The sequence below is a fragment of the Melitaea cinxia genome, chromosome Z (genome assembly GCF_905220565.1).
Source record: "Melitaea cinxia chromosome Z, ilMelCinx1.1, whole genome shotgun sequence".
NCBI lineage: Eukaryota > Metazoa > Arthropoda > Insecta > Lepidoptera > Nymphalidae > Melitaea > Melitaea cinxia.
The window spans coordinates 8,864,466-8,881,143 of record NC_059424.1 but is presented as its reverse complement, the minus strand read 5'-3'; the positions used below and the strand labels follow the sequence as shown (position 1 = coordinate 8,881,143).

Sequence of the window (16,678 nt, the reverse complement as noted above, 5' to 3'; positions counted from 1 at the left end):
TTAAAATTGTTTGTCAAAATACAGCTACGCAGACTACGTAGGTGCATTGAGCTAACTACGTTATATATGCTACAACATCACATTTATATGCGACAAAAGATACAGAGAAACACGTACAAAAAAACGAGGTTTTCACTACAATATCAATTTGAGAGTTTTTCACTTTCCCAAAAACATTTTTATAAGAAATAAATAAATCACTAACTGAATGGCTTACAAAACCAAATTATGTAGAGACTAAGGCTTTACTTGAAGTAATTACCTAAAAATATACTAAACACATCACTCACAAACACACACACACATAAACACTCAGAAACATACATAAATAAACTCTTTTTTTGTCTTTTGTAATTGAATTATGATAGTGTTAAGTTTTAATTTTATAAGTATGAATATGGAAGAGCGGGACATCCTGATACAGGTAAAACACTTACTTAAAAATTTAAAAGGATGTTCCAACAACGGTATCATGTTATGTAAACATTTTTCTAAATATATATATACTAGCTGTGCCCGCGGCTTCGCCCGCGTTGAAATCAGTGTGTCACAAAGTTTTCCCGGCAAACTTCCAGTGAAACTCTCATCAAAACTGGCTTAGCCGTTCTGTAAACCTTCCTCTTAAAGCACTCTCTCCATTGGTGAAATTGCATCGAGGGAATTGATCACATACACTTTTGGGGACTTTGTTTAACACTAACTGTTGCCCGCGACTACGTCCGCGTGGTTATGAAGATATGCATTACTATCAAGATGTTTAACGCAAATTATTTTTTTATTTCAGTCTCTTGAAATGCTTATCACACTGAGCAACTGTTTAAAAAGCACATTATGATAATTTAATAGTTATTTTTATAAAACCTCTCTATACACCACATTTTTAGTTTTATTTTCAGGCTGTAATATAAATAACCTATCAGGCGAACTTATAGCTGCTGCATATGTTTCATACAAACTATCAACCACAATTAAACCCCTTTAGCAGTGGAATATCGCAAAATCCGCTCTAAGCGGACGTCTACTAACTAAAATCTACCTCCCTGCTAAATTTCATCTTTATCCATCCTGGAGTGATGGACTATCCAGCGGTTTTTGAGTTCTCGTGATGAGTGAATCAGTGACCTTTTTTTATATCTATATATTTAGATAGATAGATAGATTACAATGCATTATTTGGACATCTTCTCATTATCTATAGAGCATACATTTTATATTACAAGTCTCTTACTTAAAAAACATAGAACTTTCATACAAACTTCTAACCCCCGTTTTACCCCCTTAGGGATCGAGTTGCATAAAATCCGTTCTTAGCGGATGTCTACGTCCTATAAGGAGCCTACCTGCCAAATTTCAAGTTCGTAGGTGTTATAGTTTCGGAGATTTCCTGATGAGTGACCTTTCGTTTTTATATATGTATGGATTATAGATATACACACACACGGTCACATACGGTCGTCTGTTCCTATGGTAAGCAAAGCAACTTAATGCTTACCTATATGTTATAGGTAACAGCTGACTGTTTTGATTCGTTTATAGTTGATACGTCTACAGCTACTGCCGGAAAACTCGACTCTACATTGATTGATTGATGGCTTTCAGTTGTGCCATTGGAGCACGGTTGGTCTCTACATTAACACTCACTTTGAAATTTTCTGACAGGTAGCTAAAGTTAAAATCGGCGTTTCCTGAATTTATTTGAGTATCTATGTTTATAGAAAAACTTTTCTTTTTGCTATCTTTCAATATCTATCACCTTTTATTGAAAAGGTGAAACAATTGAGTTTGTTTCACAAATTAAAATTACCGTGTAATATTGCTAGTTGAATGATTTTTTCTCTAGCTGACTGTTAACTAGTACAAATGGTATGGGCAACTAAGAGCCCTTGGATGTTGTGATATACAATTTAAAAAAAACTGCTTGTTAAAATAGCGGTTTCTTTTTTCTTAGAAATGTGCATCAATAATTAAAAAATATATATACATATTTGCGATGTTGAAGCATTGTGGGCCTAAAAAAGAATCCCAATGTTATTTATTTATTTATTTATTTTATTTATTTATTTACAGAAGAAAAAAAAGATACAATTTATGTGATAAACAGTGCAGCAAAAACAATGAATAGGTAGTTTAACAGTGCACTGTGTTTCTAAAGTAATAATACTAAAGTACATACTATATATTATTTACTAACATAAAAATATGATATAGAGCTATATAAATATAGATTATTATACATGTGAATATAATTGGAAAGAAAAAAAATAACATTAAGTGGTTAAAAAAAAAAAAAAGTAATAATCATAATAAAAAAAAAAAAATGCGGTCATGTCAATCTGTCTCTTTAAGTTGTTCTAAAAAGAATTTTTTAAATATGTTTTTATAGTTATTTTTTTGAATTTTTTTTTTTAAATTCGATGGCAGATTATTTATTAGGAAAGGAATAATATATTCAAGCGTACGTTTTCCATAAAAATTACTATGCCTAGGTATTTTTAATGTGTGATTTGTAATATTTCTTGTTAGTTTATAGTGACTCATTTTTATTTGAATGTTTGAATTAAAATATTGTTCTATTAATAATGTATATTTTATTTTAGTGTGTATTGGCATTACTTTGCAGTAGTTAAATAATTTCAATGCGTTGTTTTTGTATTTATTTCTTATGTATATGGGTACGATTGTTTTTAAGATTCGTAATTGGAGATGATAGATTCTATCGAGATGTGATTTAAATGTAAGACCGTAGGTGCTTAGTCCATAAGATATAATAGATTCACCTAAAGATTTATAAAACATTAATAGTATTGAGAATGGAATTTTGGGTTTAATTATGGTTAATTTGGCTAAAAGGGCACGTAATTTGTCACAGACATTGTTTATATGTTCTTTCCAATTGAGGTTAGTATCTATAGTAATACCAAGGTAACGCTGAGTTTTAACAAAGTCAATGTGGTTACAGTTGCAGATACCAGTATATGAATTATGAAAACATTGATGGCTATGTGCAGTGATTTGTATGTCCCCAGAGAATCTATTTTGCGTTGAGCTTATATAGATGGCTTTTGTTTTTTCTCTATTTATTACTAGGCCAACATCATGGGACCATTTTGAAAGTTGGTCAAAATCATATTGAATTTTTTTAATTGCTTGTTTTATATCATGATGGGCCGACAGAAGACATGTATCATCCGCATATTGATACATTTCACAGGTTTTTACAACATTTTTAAGATCGTTAACATATGTTAAGTAATGAAGGGGTCCTAAAACTGAACCCTGTGCAGTTCCTTCTGTTATTGCTATTTCGTCACTGAGGGTATCAGTAATTTATATTGATACTTATAAGGTAACGAAATAAAAAAAAAAAAACATGAATTCATTCAATCTAAAACTGCCGGGCGGACGATGACTTCCCTTTCCGCATCTTTTCGTGATGTTCGTAATGTATCAGGGATGCGATCGGTGCTATAAATATACGTTCACTGTACATTTTTTTTTATCTGTATGTATATTGTTGATGTAACTTGTTTCGTCTAGTTGTCTAAATATAATAACCCTTTATATGAAAGTCTGTCTAATAGATTTACGCGTTGTCTATCAATCATGTACTGAAGTGTAATAAAGATATCTATAGTTGATTAAATTATTAATATGATTTATTAATGACTAGACTAATATGATTTGTTAATTTTGCTGAATTCATTTATTTTTAAACTTATTTCATAATGCATAAGACTAAGCCTAAAAATAGAAGAAAGAAAAAAGGTAGATATATTAATTTTCATACCGAAATTATTCAGAGGAAAAAATGTTAGATTTAGCGGTTGAAATGGTAGAAAATAATAGGATGTCAAGTCGGGAGGCATAAAAGAGGCTCGGGATCCCTCCACGAATGTAAAAAAAATTGACTTAAAATCACTTGGAGGACAAACCAAGCTCACTGATGAAGAGGAAGAAAAATTGGCAAACGTTTTGTTAACTTCAGCAGATTATGGCAGCCCCATGACAAAAATTGTTGTAAAACTATAATATACTCTATAAATATGTTGTAAAAATCCACGGACTGATTTGTTCGATAAAAAATTACCCAGTAATACGTGCATGTACTTTACAGCAAATTGTATGGTAGTTCAAATATTTTTAGATTAATGTTTAAGAGCGAAATAAGTGATTGTAACGTCAACTACGTAACGTACGTACACCGTACTGATTAGTAATAAAAATGTAACAACCCTTGTTCATCGTTTTATTTGTATAAAAAATTACAAAAAAAAAAATTGTTTTAACTTTGCCCACTCAAATTATTAAGGTCCTATAATAGTTAAATATTTTTTCTTAAGGTAGAAAATACCGAAGTTACAAAGATTTCCGCTAAATGGGCAAACTTGTAAAAAGTACAATATATTTGGGCCGCTGACCAAAGATGAGGTTTTTGGCACACAAATATTCATTAACTTGATATTATCACATATACTCTGCAAAGAACACTACATTTACCAATTATGTAGCGCAATAACACATTGGAAATAGTATTATTTAAAAAAATATTTAAAGTTGAATTAAAATTCACAAGAAATATCGGCAAAGTCGAACGGTTTTACGGTAGCGATTTAACGGGTAAATGCTACCAGCATTCTTGGCACCATTCCATGTGGACATTATTTATACCTAAGTATCTGTCAATATTTAGTTCTTAATTTGTGCATTGTAAATATGTATAATATTGTAAAATTTTGTAATAAGATAGAGTTGACTCCTTAATAAGCTAAGTGCCAACAATAGTTGGGCCTATTTAAGAATAGTAGTACCCACTGCTGTTACCACAGTAATATGATGTGACACAGAAATTAAATTTATCACATATCAAATCACATGGACTTTAAATGTCTAAATTTTCTTATCATCTAGTTAAACAGCAGCAGCCGATTGGTGTCTTTAACTAGAGCGGTGTGGCCTCGTCAGCCAATTTATGTGTAATTCGAATGGCGGGAGAAATGTTAAGCAACATAAGCGAATTCGTTTGACGATTTTCCCCACCGCTTTTTCCGCTGTGACACCGGGCCAGTGGCAAAGAAGAGCTGCGAGCGACGCGATTGGTGAGTAATGCGGCCAATGTGGAGCCGCCTGCATATCGGCCCTAAGCACGAAAGGGATCGTGCAAATGCCCGGATACTCACTACTCACAGTCCGTCCCGGGCCCTTGTTAAGAATTGTGTCGCCTACGTGATTTGTATGGATTGTCACTTTTTCATCAACAAATGTCTTTAAAAACTGTGGGTGCATGTGCTTTTAATTATAATATTGACTGCGTGTTTTACAAAACGACAGCATACTCTGCACGTGAGTAGTTAGTTCGTAATGGAATATATGTTTCTCCGCTGTGCTCATAGATGTCGCTAGTATCCATATCTCTATCAGTCGTGTCATTGAACCCCGGGGTATTATAGGAACGCAGTATTTGACAACTTATCAAATGCATAACTCTGTTTATTTATTATCGTAACCTCAGTATAAGGAACAACTATAACGTCTCAAGCATTCTTTGATATACACAGTACAACTTGAATAGACTACTCTTCCTTCTTTATAATAATACTCTATACAATTGTTATATAAATATTATTAATGTCAAAAATATTGACGACAATCGGTATAATAAATGTTTTGTTGTTAGGTACTATCTACATATATATACACATGGAGACAACAGATATACACATGGAAATTTTGCTTGTGCTCTCAAGGCACGTACCTATTATAAAGAAATATAGTTAAATAAAATATTTTTGTTTCATAATATCAGAATATTGATAAAACAAATTTTATGAAGAATATATAGGTACTATTTTAAAAGTATAACATAAGTATCTCTTATGAAACACAGAAAACGATTCGATGTTATGACGCGGTGTAAGTTACAAGGTCTAATGACCCTAACCTAACCTACTAACTACGTTTGTGCACCGCGTCACAGTGCACCTTGTACGCCAGCCGCTATATTATAATGTTAAGATTATTTTATTATTATAAGAAACTGTCTTGTCTTGTCTCGATGAATTCACTGTCATTTAGCGTTCAATAGATAGCGTTATATCCGCCAAACCGCATTGGAGCAGCGTGGTGGATTAAGCTCTGATCCCTCTCCTAAATGAAGAAAGAGACCTGTGCCTAGCAGTGGGATATTACAGGCTGAAGCGTGAAGCGTAGCATTCAGTACAACTGTAAATACTTTTCATTTTAATATTCGATACCTAGATAAAATAATATTTGCAAATCTTATACTCTAGTAACAGCTGGAAGATTGTCGGTAAGATTGCCGGTGTAGGCTGGATGAGGATTGCGGAAGACCGGGAAGTATGGCGCGAACTTGGGGAGGCCTATGTCCAGCTGTGGACTGCGATAGGCTTAAGTGTGTGTGTGTGTGTGAACAGCTAGAAAAACTTTTAAACGTTATACATTTCCTTAGAATATTTAATTATTATTGACGAACATTTTTAAATGATACGTTGGAAGTTTTATTTTTTCACACATAATGGACATCATATTTTATTTAAAAATAATTATTTACATTATTTAAAAGGCTCATATAACCTTTGTTCGATTCTAAAGAGCATAATTAATTAACGTTTTATTGTACCGGGCTATTGTTTACTACAATCATTTTATTGAAGATATCTGAGCTCTTACGGCCGAACCCAATATTCAATCTAAAGATAGAGATAGGTAGTTATCATCGACTGCTAATAACTAACTATCTATCCTTTGTAGTTGTCCTAATAATTCGCATAGGGGACTACTATCTCCAATTAGCTGTAGATAGACCGGCTACCTGAGCTCTTCCTTACATTCCAGTATACGCAGCGTCACAGACGGCCTCAGTTATGTTACACAGATGTTTTGTAGTATTTAAATTTGTCATACAAATTTTATTCATATTAAAGTAATCTTGTTTTATAAAAATATGGACAAATTAATTTTTACATAGACTTTTTAATTTATAATAAATGATATTATTTTAATATGGAATCCATGGTAAATCTAGTAACGGAACGTTTTAACACGACACGAAAAGACGCATGGAGCATAGAGAAGAGGAGAACGATCGCTATAGAAAATAGTGTCCCGAAAATATCGACGAAATAGCGTAGCGCTGCGATCGCTAAGTTGCCTCAATAAAAGCGCGGGCTGTTTTGCGCTAATTTGAACTGTTCTATCAAGTCTATCAACGTTTAGTTCGATCATTTTTTAGAGATTCGAAGGTGCATAAATTCCTAACAAGCTGAATAACTGTTTCTGAGCTACAACAATTCAAAAAGTTGTAAAAGTTGTTATCGTAATAATATACACACGTTTCTACGCTTTTACAGATGTTGTTTCGAATTTACACTAGCATATAAATTAAGAGACTGGGTTTCATTTTACCTGATATTCTTTAAGTTTTAACTTATGTATATTTTAAGTATAAGTTACAATGACCGATAGAAAAAAAAATTCAACGTATATAACAACTCCAGAGATGTGTATATACGTGGCGAACTCTTGCGAAAATTTCGCATAAATTGAAAAGAAAAATCAGAATAGTGATTAAACTTCGATAATTCGCAAAAAAGGACGTGCCTTTCGGATCAGATAGTACTAAATAATAATTATAGAGAAGACTGTCTTATTTATAAGTCTGTGAGGTGTTTGCATATTTTTAACCATGGGCATTAATTTAATTCACAATAAAGATTCATTCAGAAGTAGACGATATTGGATTAAGTTACGTAATAATAATCTATTTCAATGCAATAAAGTTGCGATAGGAAGCTTAGTATAAAACTTCACAGTTAATATAACACTTATACATTTTTTATAACCTTTATTTTTTGTTCACATTTATTGTAAATGTACTTTAACTAAAATATTTACGATGTTTACCTATTAATAAGATTCGAATATGAAATTACCTATAATATAATTTAAAAAGGTTCTGAATAGAAAGTATTTGCCAGATAGTGAAGTGTGAAGCGGAATGAAAACATTCAGAAACTTATCCGTTTCATATCGTTATAGATTCAATAAGTTACAGATACTGAGACTTTATCAGTAAGATGTGAAATTGTTTTTATAAGATCAATATTTTAACATCCCATGGCTGGGATTAGGTCTATATTTTTTCTTTTTTGTCCTGTGATACTAAATAAGTTAAAACTATAGCATTTGTTAGTGGTATTCTTCCTGTATGCTTCAGCATGTAATGCTCTAATATCCCACTGCTGTGCATAGGCCTCTTTCCCCCGTGTCAGTGCTTAATCCACCACGCTGCTCCAATGTGGGTTGGCAGATTTATTCCCTATCAATCGCTATCAGATGTACATGATAACAACAGGAACCGACGGCGTAACATTCTCTTCGAGGCACGGTGGGGAGACTCAAAAGGACTGCACAAACAGACCACAGCAAACATCCGTATGGCCAATACAAATGTTTGTTATGTGCGGGGATCGAACCCGCAACCACCACCTTTAGTATTCTATAGCTTTTTTTGTATAAAAAGTACATTATTGTCTCTCATTAATTGTGAAAAATATTATGCATATTTTGATATGGTTTTATAAATTTTTTTTTTCAATAAAAATCATAAAAACACCACAATTACTGTTTTTAATGATGCTTAAAATATGTTTCTTCACATAATTTATAATTATAAATACAACTTTTCTCAAAGTAAATTAAGAGTCAATAAATAGTACTAAAATTATCAAAAATATATTATCCATATCATTAGACTATCTGTTAATTATTTAATTAACAATGAGACAATATAAACGTGGCCTTTGCATTGTGACTACTATACAGGTTTACTGGCGAAGTGGTGAATTAGTATCAATATTGAGTTATAGTTAGTAGAAATGAAAGATCAAAATTTGCTATATTTAACGACATAGTAGTAAAATAAATAAAAAACAATTAAAATATCATATTTTTTTATTCCATAAAATTGCTTTATAAATGTATTTACATTATTTACAAGTTCATTTGCATACAGTTAGATAATTACAAAAAAAAATCTGCTACCTAAAAAACATATCTATTGACTTACAAGATGATTTGGAATTTTTCAAAGGTAATGTAGATACTTTCTTTCTTTTCACACTACTACTAAAAGATGTACTTGATGCTTGTTTTTACTTCAGGTGTCACAGTTCTAGATGGAGCCTCGATTTAAGTGAATCTTTAAGTTTATTTTCAATTTTCACCTAATGTGTAATAGTATGAGATTTTTATTTATATTAAAAGAAATGAAAGAAAATATATCGTACCTATAGTGTATGTCAGTTCCTTTACATAAAATAGTGGCTTGCAGAGTTTCCATATACATTTTTATATCTTCTATAGATGATGTAGTATCAATAACAATTTCTGGTTGTTGAGAGAAAGAAACCTGTTGTATCAGAAATGATTATGTGAGCAAAACTTAATAAATTTTATAAAATGCTCTGTATGCATTATGAATAGATAAAATTATTTAAAAAAGCATGAGAAAATTATTTACCTTCACTGAAAGATTATTGGAAATAGTAAAATTCATATCTTATATAATATCAACTCTTCATCACAAGCAAAATAACACCATCCTTGGATCAGTATTGAGTGAAAATGAGCATGGATCTCTTCTAGTGTAACACATGATGGTGGAGACATGTTCGAGATAATGACCTAATGTTGAAATTTATGTACAAAAAAATATTAAAATCTCGCAAATCTATAACAATATGATAAACATAATAATATCTAATTCTTTTACATTATTAGCTGTTACAATCTCTGGTGATTCCATATGATGGGGTCCTGCTGATTGAGAATCTTCTTTTAAATTGTTACCTTGAACGATTTTTAACGAGGGTTGTGTATAATCCAGGTTTTCGATTGGTCAGTTATTAATGTCATTTTGCACTATTGGAACTTGCTGTAACAAAAAAAAAACAACTTTAAAGTAAAGTAAACAGAGTTGATATTTCTTATATTTCAATATCATCTAAAAATAATAAATTTTGGCATTCAAACCTCTTCAGAAATGTCCTTTTCCAAATCCTGAGGGTTTATTGGAATGACATTGTCATTCAAAAGAGTCCACCTTTCGCGAGGGATGATAATTTCAGCTCCATTAATAATCAATCGATCAATTTTCTTAATATCTTCTTCGCGAAAGTGCTTCTCACACACAAACTGATTTGGAGTCAATTGTTGTGATAAAGCTTTTACCCATTTTCCCTCAATACGTTATTCTGAAAGTGAATGAATAAATTTTGAGAATGTAATTACTTGCAAATCTTGTAATTAACCTTAATTTCAACAATTTCTTAAAAGTTCAATAAAGATTAATTTATTTAAAAAAATCATGATTAACTAAGCAAATAATAATTTTACATATTCAGTATTCCAATGTACAGCTATGAATCAATAACGTATGAAGATATTATTACCTTTGGTAGTTTGGTACTTTGAATAAAGATGATTGACGCAAATTGTTTTTCAGTAATTCATTCTATTTTAGCGATCAGATGCTAAATCTCTTTTACATCCACGCACAATACAATGTTTCACCATTTTTTAATGTTTCTTTTGGTCAAAAATTAAAAAATTACGGAGCACGATTATTTTCTCACAAATGCCGCAAAGAAAATTTGTAAGCATTGTTTACAAAATACATTATTCAACTAACTTCATTTACTTGTACTCATAAGCACATGACATAAACAGCTAACTTCACACAGGCAACTTACCGTCAGCAGCGCAGACTGGTGGCTGAAAATGAACTACAATTATGTACAAGTTTTTAGGGACAGGCGGGCTATGCTTTAGTACGTAGCGATCGGTCTCCTTTTCTCTATGCTCCATGAAAAGACGCTACGACGCCATTACGCTTTATTGAATCGTCGTTTCGTTTGTATTTTTTTTTTACAAATCAAAATTCAAATTATACAAATCATTGCAAATTATACAATCATTCACCAAATTTTTTTTTTATTCACAAGATGAGTAAAATAAGTATTATTTCACAAGAAACTTATTATTTTTATTCAATTAATTGTTGCAAAAGAGCAATACCTATCACTTGAACTGCTACTTGAACTTGAGTCTGCCATTATTTTTCACTCGAAATTAATTTTATTTTAAACAAAGAAAATACTTTTTCAATTAATAAATCTTAGTTATCCCCCGAAAACTATAGATCGGATATTGTTGTTACTAAAGATAACCAACGCTACTGACAGATAGAACTCTATTATTATTGGGACGCTTACACTGTCATTTTCATACGAACTGTTATCTCTGGTAAGCTATCCTCCCTCTCGTCGATAGACAGCTTTGAAGGATAGGATTGCCTATCGTCGACAAGTTTATTGGGTCAGTAAAATGAATGATAGATAGATATTTCTGTCTCTAGTAGGACATAACCAGAGATAGATTGAATATTGGGTTCGGCCGTTAGTCAATACAACATTTAGTAAAAAAATTTGCTAGTATGTTAAAAGAAACAAGTTAGTACGAATCGCAAACAACTTAATTCCAATTCATTTATCACATTATTAATACCTGTATAAAAATGTAGTTAATCTTTACTGCCTGCCTGGCGGCAACACTATCCATGTTAATGTTTATCTTCCCGTATGTCTAAAACTATTCATCCGGAAAACATATTATTGAAGGTCAAGTGTATCTTTGTACTTTTTTGATGATGAAAGATCTATTCACAAAGAATAAAATAATCTATACTAATATTATAAAGAGGACACATTTGATTGTTTGTTTGTTTGCATTGAATATGCTCCGGAACTACTGAACCGATTTTAAAAAAATCACTATTAGGAACTACACTATCCGCGGGTGATAGGCTATACTCGTATTATATTTAAAAAAAATAGGAAAAAATTATTATTTTTACATTTTTGATAAAAACCCGTACGAGATGTGTATCGTTGCGGTCTTTTTTCAGATTTGCCAAGGTCGAAAATAATTATACTCCTGTAACGCTAGCGTAAGACTTCCATTGTGTTGTGTGTGAAAAGCTTTTATTTATTTTTTTTACTTTTACTGGAAATAATATATTTAAATTATATTCAGCCTGTAACATCCCACTGCATCCTGCTGCTTTCTCCATGTAGGGGAAGGATTGGACCTTAACGACCATTGGACCACCACGCTGCTCCACTGCGGGTTGTCGGATATGTTGAGTATGAGTAAGAGTAACGAGAATGAGATATGTTGACTATGAATAACGATCGCTATCAGGTATTTATGATAACAACCGGGACCGACGGATTAACGTGGGAGACCCACAAAGACAGACATCGAAACTGGAAAGAAATATTTGTAAAAATTCAAATATCGATCCCGAGCGGACATCGAACCCGTAAACCGTACGTATTTTAGGCGACTACTCGCACCACTACACCAGAACGGTTGTTATACCTATATTTATTTAAATAATATGTAATTCAAATAGTTATTTAATTATTTTATTAACTGATTTCTATTTTCTATAAGTTATAATTAAAATCCCTTATGCAAGGGTCAACCAACTAGGTACTAAGGTAAATTATAAAACAAAATTCATTAAAATGATTAGCTTTCAACTAATGTTTATATAACACTTATTGAGGTCCAAATTTGTTAAAAGAAATAAATCCTTGTGTTTGACTCAATAAAGTGTTTATTGCTTCAAACTTTTTTGTTCGTTCGTTTGTACCGTAGCCGGGCTATTTGTCAGCAACTCTTGAGTGACGACTCGTTCTCACTACTCGCACATTGTCATATGATCCGCTAGTTCCTGTCTCACTCGGTCGTCTCAGCGTTTTATTAATCTCTTAATTACAAGGTGCAGGTAATAGGATATCTACCTACTACTCAACTTTATAAAAATGACTCTTGGTAGACTTTATTATAGGTGTCTATTATAGTTATATAGTTTTAAATAAATTTGTATAGGTACTTAACATATATTTATTTTTCAGTTATAAGTATTTTTTTAATTTTTTGCTTTAGGTGGGTACTAGCTCTCGGCGCAATTCTGACAGATCAATAGCATTTGGCATTTAAATCGATCGCTGTTCATTTGTATTGCTAAAATAAAACTCGAGAATGGCTGGAGAGATTTAGCTAATTTTCATTTTGAAATATTTGTGGAAGGTCAGGGAAGGTTTAAACGGTGAAATCATAAATAATAATTAACAGAAAATACTAAAATTGACAATTTAATTTTCCGATAAAAAATGTTCCTAGCTGTGAAACATCTGTCTTGTCAAAAAAAAAAAATATTGTCACTTGGTTATAAAATATTTATAGCTGCGTTCAGAAAGTCTTGGGTACAAATTTTTTACAAATATATGCAGGTGATATGAAGTTCGCCGGGTCATCTAGTTTCATATATTAATGTAGTATATACAAACACCGCTAATGTTTAATTTCTTCTTTGTGTTATGTATGTATGTAGGGTGCAGTGTAGTAGTACAGTACCTATTTATAAAAAAAACGTTTCTTTACTAACATAATTTTTATGTTGGTATAAGGGGGTTCTATTATTGATTTCTTTGTAATTCCTTGAAGATGACTAGAAGACACAGCTTGTAGTCAAACGTTACGCCGGGCCTGCGCAGTTGAGAGATTACATCTACAAAGGACTAAAGATCTCGCGCCAAAGGAAATATCTACCGAATTTCCTACCAAGTTATTGCGCACAGTTAACGATTGTATCAAATAAAAAAAACGAATATGCTTTAGACCACACATGTGACGTAAAATTTCTTGAGACCCATCTGACTTATATCTCCCTTTCAAATTTCGTTTGTCTCACCCGATAACACTTTTCGTAACACTCTCGTCACGCATTCACCAGCTTACGCCTCAAGTCAAGTGTGTGCAAAGAAGTTTTACTTCAATAACCGATCTCAAAGTCATCCATGTATATATACTCTCAGAATTCTTAAAGCGGTTTATAGGTAATCCACTTTTGTGTGTTGTTGTTACGTCTCAGTATGCTATATCTTAGCTTTGTAAGTTCAAAGATTTCGACGTACTGTATGAACAGTCCAATCAATTTAAAAAATCAATAGAGTATTCTACTATGTTTGAAACAGTACTTCAAAATGTCGATCACTACATAGTATAAAACAAAGTCGCTTTCTCTGTCCCTATGTCCCTATGTATGCTTAAATCTTTAAAACTACGCAAAGGTTTTTTATGCGGTTTTTTTAAATAGATAGAGTGATTGAAGAGGAAGGTTTATATGTATAATAACATCCATTAAATAGTGGAGAAATACTGTTATTTTTGAGGTTTCTAATGTGATGTCGTAAATAATTACATTTTTCCGCTTACATTGCAAACACAGTCTGAACCCTACGAGATTTATCAAAATAATGTACTAAGTACTGTACACATTGAAAAGATCTACAGAAAACTCTGCTATGGTATATGTCTATCTCTTTTATATATGGATATCCCACAATGACATTTTTTGTCATTTACTTTTACGACAAATAATGGCTAATTTCCAAAGCGATTTTAACCAATACAGCATTAATCCTTATCTAATTAAATACCTTAAATACATTGTTGATTTAATATAGATCTATATGGCCTTTTACAGCAAATGATTTAAAAGAATATTTTCGAAGATATTACAGATTTAAAAATCGCGGTACGTAGCGTTTGCGGCGGTTCCGGCCGGCTTTTACTCTAAGTTAACGCGTGCGCATCACGGGCAGTAATGAATAAATCAAAACTACTGGATCGATTTTAATCATTTTTTCAGTGAATGACATAGGTTATAATTATATTTTATAGCTGTGCGAAGCCGGAGCAGGTCGCTAGTTTTCTAATAAAAAGCAACAAAAAATATATATCGGCAAAATAAACACGCTTTCATACCATAAAATTTAATTACATTTTAAACCTTTTATATTTCCGCGAAAACGGTATCAGCCATTTTGGTGACGTAATATGTTTAAAAACAAAAGTCGTGTATGACGTGTATAAGACCGAACTCGTTCAACACGTCTAAAGTTTAATACCTTATACATATTATACTCATTGTCGTTCAACGTTAACAGCTACAAATATTTGGTGTTTTTGTGTAAAATGATGAATTACAATAGCTATCGTTGGTGTACAAATACTAGCAATAAAAAAACTATTAAGTCTTAATTTGGTAGTAAAATAAGTAATAAAACATAACCTAACACTTTCTAACATTATTTTTCAAATTAAGTATACCTGGCACTTACATTAAAAAAAATAGTATAATATAACAAGTAATACTTACAAAGATGTTTTAACATTCCGAAATTCAACAGAACAGAGGTCTGGGTTACATGCAAAAAACTTTGCAACCGTCATTGAATCAATTTTTGGCAGATTCGTACTCTCTGCTTTTGCAAAATCTTTTTGCATTTTACTAAATAAATAGGTACAAATGAAATGCACTAATGAAAGAGCACAACTATTACTCCTTGAAGTTAAAGTTGATAGATTTAGGTATACCTATTTACAGCGCTGACAGAATTTTGTTATTATCCGCATACCGTCATACCATGGCGGGTCGTGTAGGTCACGTGATATACAGATTAAAATATACGACCTTTAATTTCAATATATTAAAACAATAATGTGCTTTTATGATTCCAAATCAGAATATTTAAGTATATTTCTACATAAATTTTAATTTTTATCAAATTTTATAATTTATTATTCATTACCGAAAGTACCCTATTGTTCTAGTTTTTAGGACTATGCTTACTTATGTATTAATATAACATTCTAGTATCCACTTCAATCGCATATTTGTGAGTAAATATTAGCAATTAAAAACAAAATGATTACGTACCCTACGGATTAATAGGGACTTTAAATTAGTAAAGATTTATTAATTTGGTGTATACTAAATAGGAATTGAAAGATTAGTTACTCTTTAAGAAAGTGCAAGCTTTTGAAAACATGCAAACTTGTGTTATACATAACTAGTTGCATAATTTGTAGCTAACAGAAAGACTTTTATATATCGTATCTATTCTTGTCTGACACCTTTTCAAACAAGTTTCCATTCGCAAAGCTTGGTTCATGAAGAGCGTTGAAACTTCCTAGCACTAGTAGACATGATGAATAATTAATTATTAATTTGATCTTCTTCATCGGCAGCATAACTTTTTATATGAGGAACTGTCAAAACCAAATTTGTAGTCTTTAAAACGTAAGTGGACTTTGAGTTGTTGTTGCTTTGTTGTTCTGTGTTAGTTTGGATAAAAAATAACATTAACTACGCTAGCTCGTAACTATTTTTTTAGCATAAGCCTTTTACCCGCACCAATTCACAAATAAGCTATGAAGTTTCCATAGCCAATACCTTAGTTTTAGTGGCGTCATTTACTTGTATTCGTCATAGTTATTTATCATTACTGATTTATAGCAGTCAATTATCACAACCTTACTTACTTAGGCCAAAAACTCCAACGATCTAGCTAGGATTAATTTTTAGAAAATGTCCTTTTATCCGTGTATTTAGGGTATGAAAAAGTGCTACAATATCATTAGAATAGCTCAGGTGGGAAATCGGGCGGTCTTAAAACCAAAAGACCTCGGTTCGAATACCTAATAGTCCTATTATTATTATTATTATTTCCTTTTTTTCAAGTTT

The 16,678-nt window shown here is 31.7% G+C and overlaps 2 long non-coding RNA genes across 4 annotated transcripts in view; one reads left to right on the top strand and one right to left on the bottom strand.

The window, feature by feature from the left end:
* Nucleotides 1-5,038: 5,038 nt before the first annotated feature.
* LOC123668715 overlaps nucleotides 5,039-16,678 on the top strand; it is a 28,940-nt gene continuing 17,300 nt past the window's right edge. Inside the window, exon 1 of one of the 2 annotated variants that reach the window (XR_006745631.1) lies at nucleotides 5,039-5,096. This is a non-coding gene — a long non-coding RNA (uncharacterized LOC123668715). Of the gene's footprint in view, nucleotides 5,097-5,133; nucleotides 5,341-16,678 lie in introns of those variants that run through there. The other variant, XR_006745632.1, reaches the window with a different exon arrangement.
* LOC123668711 lies at nucleotides 9,311-10,663 on the bottom strand. Of its 2 annotated transcripts, XR_006745627.1 has the most exons (5): nucleotides 10,470-10,663; nucleotides 10,051-10,271; nucleotides 9,791-9,952; nucleotides 9,539-9,702; nucleotides 9,311-9,427 (listed from the first exon to the last, which is right to left on the bottom strand). It is a non-coding gene; the product is annotated as an uncharacterized LOC123668711 (long non-coding RNA). The 2 variants fall into 2 exon arrangements; XR_006745626.1 differs by lacking the exons at nucleotides 9,791-9,952; nucleotides 10,051-10,271; nucleotides 10,470-10,663 and having other exon boundaries at nucleotides 9,539-9,775.